The following is a 10,289-nucleotide window of genomic DNA, read 5'->3' as shown; positions in this document are numbered from 1 at the left end:
CATTCCATTTCATACTGTTTTTCAATGTTACACCTCGATAATTAAAAGACGTGACTGTGTCAAGCGGCACTTTACTAATACTATATTCGAACATTATAGTTGAGTTTTTCCTACTTTTCCTCATTAACTTAATTTTTTCTATATTTAGAGCTAGCTGCCATTCATCCCACCAATTACAAATTTTGCCTTAGTTATCGTGTATACTTCTACAGTCACTCAACGACGATGCCTTACTGTACGCCACAGCATCATCAGCAAACAGCCGCGGACTGCTGTTTAGCGTCTCCGCTAGGTCACATATGTACTGTGTATAGAAAATAACAGCTGGGGCACTTCAGACTATATGCTTGTCTCTGATGAACGCCCGCCGTCGGGGACAGCATACTGGGTTCTGTTGCTTAAGAAGCCTTCGAATCACTCACATACCTGGGAACCGTTCTCTATGCCTGTACCTTCGTCAACAGTCGACAATGTGGCACCGTTAAAATCTGGAGGAAATGTCAATTATTTTCGAGCTTCTGGAAAGACACGACATTGAATAACTACGGAAACGATTGTCGAAGACCTTCATAATGCTCAACAGAAAAATTTTCTGCATATATGTGTTTTAATTAAAGGTTTTTATGAACTGTGCCTGGCAGATATCACGGATATGACTCAGCGAGGACGTGTGAATAAAGATTTAAATATACATACATCAAAAATAGCTTTGCAGCACCTCGGTTCCGAGAGTTCCGGAACCTGCACAGAAAATTGAAATAGACATCAACATAAACATCATTTCCGCCCTTTTTATTGCTCATGTTGTTGTTGTTGTGGTCTTTAGTCCTGAGACTGGTTTGATGCAGCTCTCCATGCTACTCTATCCTGTGCAAGCTTCTTCATCACCCAGTACATACTGCAGCCTACATCCTTCTGAATCTGCTTAGTGTATTCATCTCTTGGTCTCCCTCTACGATTTTTACCATCCACGCTGCCCTCCAATACTAAATTGGTGATCCCTCGATGTCTCAGAACATGTCCTACCAACCGATACCTTCTTCTAGTCAAGTTGTGCCACAAACTCCTCTTCTCCCCAATTCTATTCAGTACCACCTCATTAGTTATGTGATCTACCCATCTAATCTTCAGCATTCTTCTGTAGCACCACATTTCGAAAGCTTCTATTCTCTTCTTGTCTAAACTATTTATCGTCCACGTTTCACTTCCATACATGGCTACACTCCATACAAATACTTTCAGAAACGACTTACTGACACTTAAATCTACACTCGATGTTAACAAATTTTTCTTCTTCAGAAACGCTTTCCTTGCCATTGCCAGTCTACATTTTATATCCTCTCTACTTCGCCCATCATCAGTTATTTTGCTCCCCAAATAGCAAAACTCCTTCACTACTTTAAGTGTCTCATTTCCTAATCTAATTCCCTCAGCATCACCCGACTTAATTCGACTACATTCCATTATCCTCGTTTTGCTTTTGTTGATGATCATCTTATACCCTCCTTTCAAGACACTGTCCATTCCGTCCAACTGTTCTTCCAAGTCGTTTGCTGTCTCTGACAGAATTACAATGTCATCGGCGAACCTCAAAGTTTTTATTTCTTCTCCATGGATTTTAATACCTACTCCGAATTTTCTTTTGCTTCCTTTATTGCTTGCTCAATATACAGATTGAATAACATCGGGGATAGGCTACAACCCTGTCTCACTCCCTTCCCAACCACTGCTTCCCTTTCATGCCCCTCGACTCTGATAACTGTCATCTGCTTTCTGTACAAACTGTAAATAGCCTTTCGCTCCCTGTATTTCATCCCCGCCACGTTCAGAATTCGAAAGAGAGTATTCCAATCAACATTGTCAGAAGCTTTCTCTGTCGACAAATGCTAGAAACGTAGATTTGCCTTTCCTTAATCTTTCTTCTAAGATACGTCGTAGGGTCAGTATTGCCTCACGTGTTCCAACATTTCTACGGAATCCAAACTGATCTTACCCGAGGTCGGCTTCTATCAGTTTTTCCATTCGTCTGTAAAGAATTCGCGTTAGTATTTTGCAGCTGTAACTTATTAAACTGATAGTTCGGTAATTTTTACATCTGTCAACACCTGCTTTCTTTGGGATTGGAATTATTATATTCTTCTTGAAGTGTGAGGGTATTTAGCCTGTCTCGTACATCTTGCTCACCAGATGGCAGAGTTTTGTCGGGACTGGCTGTCCCAAGGCTGTCAGTAGTTCTAATGGAATGTTGTCTACTCCGGGCGCCTTGTTTCGACTCAGGTCTTTCAGTGCTCTGTCAAACTCTTCACGCAGTATCATATCTGCCATTTCATCTTCATCTACACCCTCTTCCATTTCCATAACATTGTCCTCAAGTACATCGCCCTTGTATAGACCCCCTATATACTCCTTCCACCTTTCTGCTCATGAAAACCACCATACAGCGAGACCTTCAGAGGTGGTGGTCCTGATTCCTGTACACATCGGTACCTCTAATACCCAGTACCACTTGCACTGGTGCATGCCTGTATTCGTCGTGGCATACCATTCACAAGTTCATCAAGACACTGTTGGTCGAGATTTTCCCAGTCCTCAATGACGACTCGGAGTAGATCTGTCAGAATGGTTGGTGGGTCACGTCGTCCTTAAAGAGCCCTCTTTAAACTATACCAGGCATGTTCGATAGGGTTCATGTCTGGAGAACATCTGACCACTCTAGTTGAACGATGTCGTCATCGTGAAGGAAGTCATTCACAAGATGTGCACGATGAGGGGTACGAATTGTCGGCCATGAAGACGAATGCCTCGCCAGTATGCAGGCGATATGGTTCGACTATCGGTCGGAGGATGCAATTCACGCATCGTACATCATTTACGGCGCCTTCTATGACCACCAGCAGCGTATGTCAACCCCACATAATGCCACCCCAAAACAGCAGGGAAACTTCCACCTTGCTGCACTTGCTGGGCACTGTGTGTAAAACGTTCTGTCTGACCGGGTTGCCTCCAAACACGTCTCTGACGATTGTCTGCTTGAAGGCATATGCGACACTCATCGGTGAAGATAACGTGACGCCAATGCTCAGCGGTCTATTCGCATGTTGTTGGGCCCATCCGCAGCGCATTGCATGGTGTAGTGCTTGCAAAGATGGACACCGCCATGGACGACGGGAATGAAAAAAAAAATGGTTCAAATGGCTCTGAGCACTATGGGACTTACCAGCTGAGGTAATCAGTCCTCTAGAACTTAGAACTACTTAAACCTAACCAACCCAAGGACATCACACATATCCATTCCTGAGGCAGGGTTCGAGCCTGCGACCGTAGCAGTCGCGCGGTTCCAGACTGAAGCGCCTAGAACCGCTCGATCACAGCGGCCGGCACGTCGCGAGTGAAGTTGCGTATCATGCAGCCTATTGCGCACAGAGTTGAGTCGTAACAAGACGTCCTGTGGCTGCACGAAAAGCATTATTCAACATGGGAGCGTTGCTGGCAGGGTTCCTCTGAGCCATAATCCGTAGGTAACGGTCATCCACTGCAGTATTAGCCCTTGGGCAACCTCAGCGAGGCATGTCATCGATTGTACCTGTCTCCATCTCCTCCATGTCCCAACAACATCGCTTTGGTTCACTCCGAGACGCCTGGACACCTCCCTTTTTGAGAGCCCTGCCTGGCACAAAGTAACAATGCGGACGCGATCGAACCGCGGTATTTACCGTCTAGGCATGGCTGAACTACAGACAACACTTCCTGGTGGAATAACTGGACTTGATCGGCTATCGGACCCCCTCCATCTAATCATGCATGGTTGTTTACATCTTTGGCGGGTTTAGTGACATCTCTGAACAGTCAACGGGACTTTGTCTGTGATGCAATATCTACAATCAACGTCTATCTGCAGGAGTTCTGGGGACCGGGGTGATTCAAAACTTTTTTGATGTGTGTATTTTGATGGTCATTGATACATATTCAAAATTTGGTTGGGAATTATCTTTAAAAACAAAGATTCGCGAGGCAGTCATAGGAGTGTTTGAACAATTACATCAAACTGGCACAAATGGTATCTAGACAACGTACAGACTGATCGTGATGGTGATTTTCACAATCAATACTTTAGGACGTTAATGCATCGAATTTCACTTTCACAAAGGTGAATGCGTTAATCATTCAACGATTGAAAAGAAAAATTAAAACTTGTATGTTTCCAAATTCAGTCTCCGAGGTTCTAATAAATGGAGAGGTATACTTCCTGTGGTGTGCATACTGTAAGACCTTCGGTACACACACCATCAGATTATTAACGAAGTAGGCGAGTGTCAGCAATATGTCTCGTTGTCTTATCGTGGCGTGTTTATCTCCTGCTGTTAGGTCAGATGATAGAAATGCCACTTGCACGCTTAGAGTAGCAGATTGACGGTGATCAACTTCAAACAGAACTTGATTAATTTTTACACACATTTATTAAAATAATAAAAATCGTAGATATTACTTAACTTGATTCTGGATGCTGTTTACAATTGACTATCTGAAGTTCCTTTGGTATTGGTACGTTAATCTTTTTCTCCCATATCTCTGATACTTGACAAAGTGTCTATACATTTTTCTTCATGGCTATGTACAGGAATATGTTAATCTTATTAGGCGCAGACTGAAACTTGACTACAGACTAATGCAGACTAATGCAGACTGACTAATCGGAGGTCTGTACACTCGTTATAATATCTCGAGCGTTCAGGTATCACTGCGCGAGTGTGATCCGCGAGGAGAAAAGGTTCTACGTTAGCAGCAATCTCATTGGCTGCGTTACATATTAATACGCGGATCGGCGGAAGCAGAATTTGGTCCGTCTCTAAGACAGCGCCATCTTGTAGTGCGGAGACGGTCGAGCGCTGCGCCTGCGCTGTTGTGCTTAGCGGGGCGCGCTCTACAGGGAAAGTTGTGTACGCGCTGACTACGCGGAACTATGTACACAACACTTCCACAAATAATTACCCACTGCAATCGTTCAACTCACAGGACGACGTATCGACGTTTATGTAGGCAATAAATATTCATGTTAATGAGCTTCTGTAGTGTACAACCTTATCAAAACGACAGATCCATGTAAACAGAAATTTAAAGTCATAGATCTACATCTACATTCTACATTTATACACCGCAAGCCACCCAAAGGTGTGTGGCGGAGGGCATTTTATGTGCCACTGTCATTACCTCCCTTTCCTGTTCCAGTCGCGTATGGTTCGCGGGAAGAACGACTGTCTGAAAGCCTCCGTGCGCGCTCTAATCTCTTTAATTTTACATTCGTGATCTCCTCCGGAGGTATAAGTAGGGGGAAGCAATATATTCGATACCTCATCCAGAAACGCACCCTCTCGAAACCTGGCGAGCAATCTACACCGCGATGCAGAGCGCCTCTCTTGCAGAGTTTGCCACTTGAGTTTATTAAACATCTCCGTAACGCTATCACGGTTACCAAATAACCCTGTGACGAAACGCGCCGTTCTTCTTTGGATCTTTATCTCCTCCGTCAAACCGATCTGGTACGGATCCCACACTGATGAGCAATACTCAAGTATAGGTCGAACGAGAGTTTTGTAAGCCACCTCCTTTGTTGATGGACTACATTTTCTAAGCACTCTCCCAATGAATCTCAACCTGGTACCCGCCTTACCAACAATTAATTTTATATGATCATTCCACTTCAAATCGTTCTGCACGCATACTCCCATATATTTTACAGACGTAACTGCTACCAGTGTTTGTTCCGCTATCATATAATCATACAATAAAGGATCCTTCTTTCTATGTATTCGCAATACATTACATTTGTCTATGTTAAGGGACAGTTGCCACTCCCTGCACCAAGTGCCTATCCACTGCAGATCTTCCTGCATTTCGCTACAATTTTCTAATGCTGCAACTTCTCTGTATACTACAGCATCATCCGCGAAAAGCCGCATGGAACTTCCGACACTATCTACTAGGTCATTTATATATATTGTGAAAAGCAATGGTCCCATAACACTCCCCTGTGGCACGCCAGAGGTTACTTTAACGTCTGTAGACGTCTCTCCATTGATAACAACATGCTGTGTTCTGTTTGCTAAAAACTCTTCAATCCAGCCACACAGCTGATCTGATATTCCGTAGGCTCTTACTTTGTTTATCAGGCGACAGTGCGGAACTGTATCGAACGCCTTCCGGAAGCCAAGAAAAATAGCATCTACCTGGGAGCCTGTATCTAATATTTTCTGGGTTGGCATCTCAAAACACAAGACTATATTTGAAAAAATCATATTTCTCAAACTGGCCTATGGAGATATTTACGAATCCACGCACATATATCTTGAAAGACGGTGGAAGAAGTGAAATAGCAGGCGCTTTTTGTACCGAAGAATTGCTGAGAACGAGGGAACCTGTCATATTTTATAGACTGCATTATTAAACGACAAGGAAAAAGGGTGTTAGATAAGTGATGATCGTTTCCATCATCAGAAAATAGCTCGGGTAATGTTGTTGATGATGTTACATATAACAAGGTGCATAAAACATCAACCAATAAGGTTGCGTAGTATGGGGCCAATAAAGCACATTGTGTATGGACGTGGTAATTTACTCTATAAATTGCCGGTTGAACTTTATATTCCATATACCATTTTTGCGGTCCCAGTATAGAGCTACAGAAACGACTGGCGCGAAGTAATAAGGGGATTAACCTACTGGATGAGGCATGTAAACAGCATTACATAGCATACGCTGGTAGTAAAAATAGAACCGAATGTCATGTAGCCGAACGAATTTTAGCTGACAGAGACAAGGAGATAGGCAAAAGAAAAAAAACTGATGTTGTACAGCGTATTGCAGGATCAGCGGTTGATAAAATAATGTGTGCCACAGTTAAATCTGCACATGTAGACTACTCAAGAAGTTAGAATTTCTATCAATTCTCGAGCACCATACTGCTCATCCACCATTCGGTAGTCCGGTCCTGTTTACAGATGAGGGCCTCTTTACGCGTGCGGGTATCATAACACCCATGTTTGGGTATATGAGAATACCAATATCGTTTTGCAGTGAACATTTGGTGTCGTGTAGTGGACACTCGGACAGCATGTAATCCCATAGCGTCTGATTGGCAGAGTGTATCGACACTATTTGGAACATGAATTTGGTGGTCTGCTTCACGATATCGCACTGGCTACACGAACCAACCCATGGTTTATGCACAACGGTGCCCCTGCACATTTCAGTCGGAAGGCAAGAGAGTATCTCAGTTTTGCTTATCCCGAGAAGTGGTTAGGTCGTGTAGGACCTGTTGCTTTGCCCGCCAGATCTCCGGACCTTAATCCCAGGGCTTCTACCTTTCGGTACATCTCAATGAAGTCGTGCGCAAGAACAGCAGCGAAACGATAATTACTGTGCAACTGTTCAGTATGAGGTGAACGGAGCCTGCAACATTCCGAGGGCGGTAAGACGTTCAGCACGTCACTGTCGTTGTCTACACGGACATTACATTGAGCATGTTCTGGATTAAATGTACAGTCCATAGTTGTGTTGAATTTTAGGTTCCTTCGTGTAGTTTCTTTCTGAGAAGAATTAATTTTGTGTTGTTTGTGTTGCATTAGTGATCTCTACTCTACTGTCTATCTCAGAAATAAAGAAATTTCAGACAAAACTTTATTTAATATTTTACTGTTATTCTGTTGCATACATTACACCCATGAAGTGTGTACAGTTTCTTTTATATCACCCTGTATTTATGGAGCTTTCCTCATCAAGTGCGATCCGCCAATTTAGAGTGGCTGTCAATTGCAAAAGTCCACGTCAGTCTCCAGGAATTAAAGTCACATGTGTCCCTGTAATTAAGCAGGTCAGAAGTTTGGAAACCCAGATGTATCTCAGGAATTAAGTAGATCATGGTTTAAAATTTGAACTGTCGCAGGAATTGAGCAGGCTAGAAGCTAAAAATAGCGCCCACTACTCCTGGGACGAAGTATGTCAGCCGAAATGTAGGCCAGGGGGCTGATCTACTTTGTCCCAGGACTTGTGGGTGCCTACTGCTGCTGCGGTTAAACTGCTTCTCAAGATATTGCATTTAAACATGTAGTTGGTCGCAAACATGGTTGTAATTAATATGCATCATAAATCTTTCTTTTATTAATAGGCGCTAATATAACGGGACCGTTAAATAAATCTGTGAGCATATATATCAAGGACTGTTATTTGATGGGAATCTATTCATCAACGGGTTTTATTTACTTGTGTTTCAGCGTACAAATCTGTATTGAGATATCCGTGGAACGGCCTGTTTTGTTACAAACTGAATCTGCAGTTCAATGCGGTATTACGCAGTTCTGTTCTGCTTTCTGTGTACGTTTCCATGCCGGTTTTCTCTAATAAACACATGTTTTAGTTCTGTTTGATCAACGGAGTCATAATGACCAGTACCTAATTTCAGATCTGCGACGAACGTGAGGCCCTCCTAATTAACACGGGCACCTCAAAGCACTTATGCACTTCGTGCATAGCACACTATTCATTTTTAATCTTCCATTGAAGATGTCATTCTCAATCGAGAGAAGTCTTCCGAAGTAAGTGTGATTTCAGGTTTACCGCAGGGTAGTGTCGTAGGACCGTTGCTATTCACAATATATATAAATGACCTTGTGGCTAACATCGGAAGTTCATTGAGGCTTTTTGCGGATTATGCTGTAGTATATCGAGAGGTTATAACAATGGAAAATCGCACTGAAATGCAGGAGGATCTGCAACGAATTGACGCATGGTACAGGGAATGGCAATTGAATCTCAATGTAGACAAGTGTAATGAGCTGCGAATACATAGAAAGAAAAATCCTTTACCATTCAGCTACAATATAGCATGTCAACAACTGGAAGCAGTTGATTCCATAAATTATCTGGGAGTGATCTAAAATGGAATGACGATATAAAATTAATCGTCGGTAAAGCAGATGCCAGACTGAGATTCACTGGAAGAATCCTAAGGAAATGCAGTCCGTAAACAAAGGAAGTAGGTTACAGTACACTTGTTCGCCCATTGCTTGAATACTGCCCACCGGTGTGGGATCCGTACCAGATAGGGTTGATAGAAGAGATAGAGAAGATCCAACGGAGAGCAGCGCACTTTGTTACAGGATCATATAGTAATCGCTAAAGCGTTACGGAGATGATAGATAAACTCCAGTGGAAGACTCCACAAGAGAGACGCTCAGTAGCTCGGTGCGGGCTTTTGTTGAAGTTTCCATAACATACCTTCACTGAGGAGTCAAGCAGTATATTGCTCCCTCCTACGTATATCTCGTGAAGAGACCATGAGGATAAAATCTAAGAGATTAGAGCCCACACAGAGGCATTCCGACAATCCTTCTTTCCACGAACAATACGAGACTGGAATAGAAGGGAGAACCGATAGAGGTACTCAAGGTAGCCTCCGCTAGACACCGTCAGGTGGCTTGCAGAGTATGGATGTAGATGTAGAAGTAGGCTACGCGTCCGCATTTAAAACTCTTCTTTCTTTAGACGTCAATAACTACACAATCGAAACACTATCCTCTATAGTTGCTCAACACGCCCGTCTAGACAGTAGCCAGTCTAGACCCAAGATTTTTTCGTCGGGAATAGTATGTAAAGGAATAAATAAAATAATGATTTGCTGTTGGCCGGAATCATGCGGTATTGATGTTGTTGTTGTTATGGTCCTCAGTCCTGAGACTGGTTTGATGCAGCTCTCCATGCTGCTCTATCCTGTGCAAGCTTCTTCATCTCCCAGTACCTACTGCAACCTACATCCTTCTGAATCTGCTTAGCGTATTCATCTCTTGGTCTCCCTCTACGATTTTTACCCTCCACGCTGCCCTCCAATACTAAATTGGTGATCCCTTGATGCTTCAGAACTTGTCCTACCAACCGATCCCTTCTTCTGGCCAAGTTGTGCCACAAACTTCTCTTCTCCACAGTCCTATTCAATACTTCCTCATTAGTTATGTGATCTACCCATCTAATCTTCAGCATTCTTCTGTAGAACCACATTTCGAAAGCTTCTATTCTCTTCTTGTCCAAACTATTTATCGTCCATGTTTCACTTCCATACATGGCAACACTCCATACAAATACTTTCAGAAATGACTTACTGACACTTAAATCTATACTCGATGTTAACAAATTTCTCTTCTTCAGAAACGCTTTCCTTGCCATTGCCAGTCTACTTTTATATCCCCTCTACTTCGGCCATCATCAGTTATCTTGCTCCCCAAATAGCAAAACTGTAAAAC

The sequence above is a fragment of the Schistocerca serialis genome, chromosome 9 (genome assembly GCF_023864345.2).
Source record: "Schistocerca serialis cubense isolate TAMUIC-IGC-003099 chromosome 9, iqSchSeri2.2, whole genome shotgun sequence".
NCBI lineage: Eukaryota > Metazoa > Arthropoda > Insecta > Orthoptera > Acrididae > Schistocerca > Schistocerca serialis.
Note: the sequence above shows the minus strand (reverse complement) of the source record.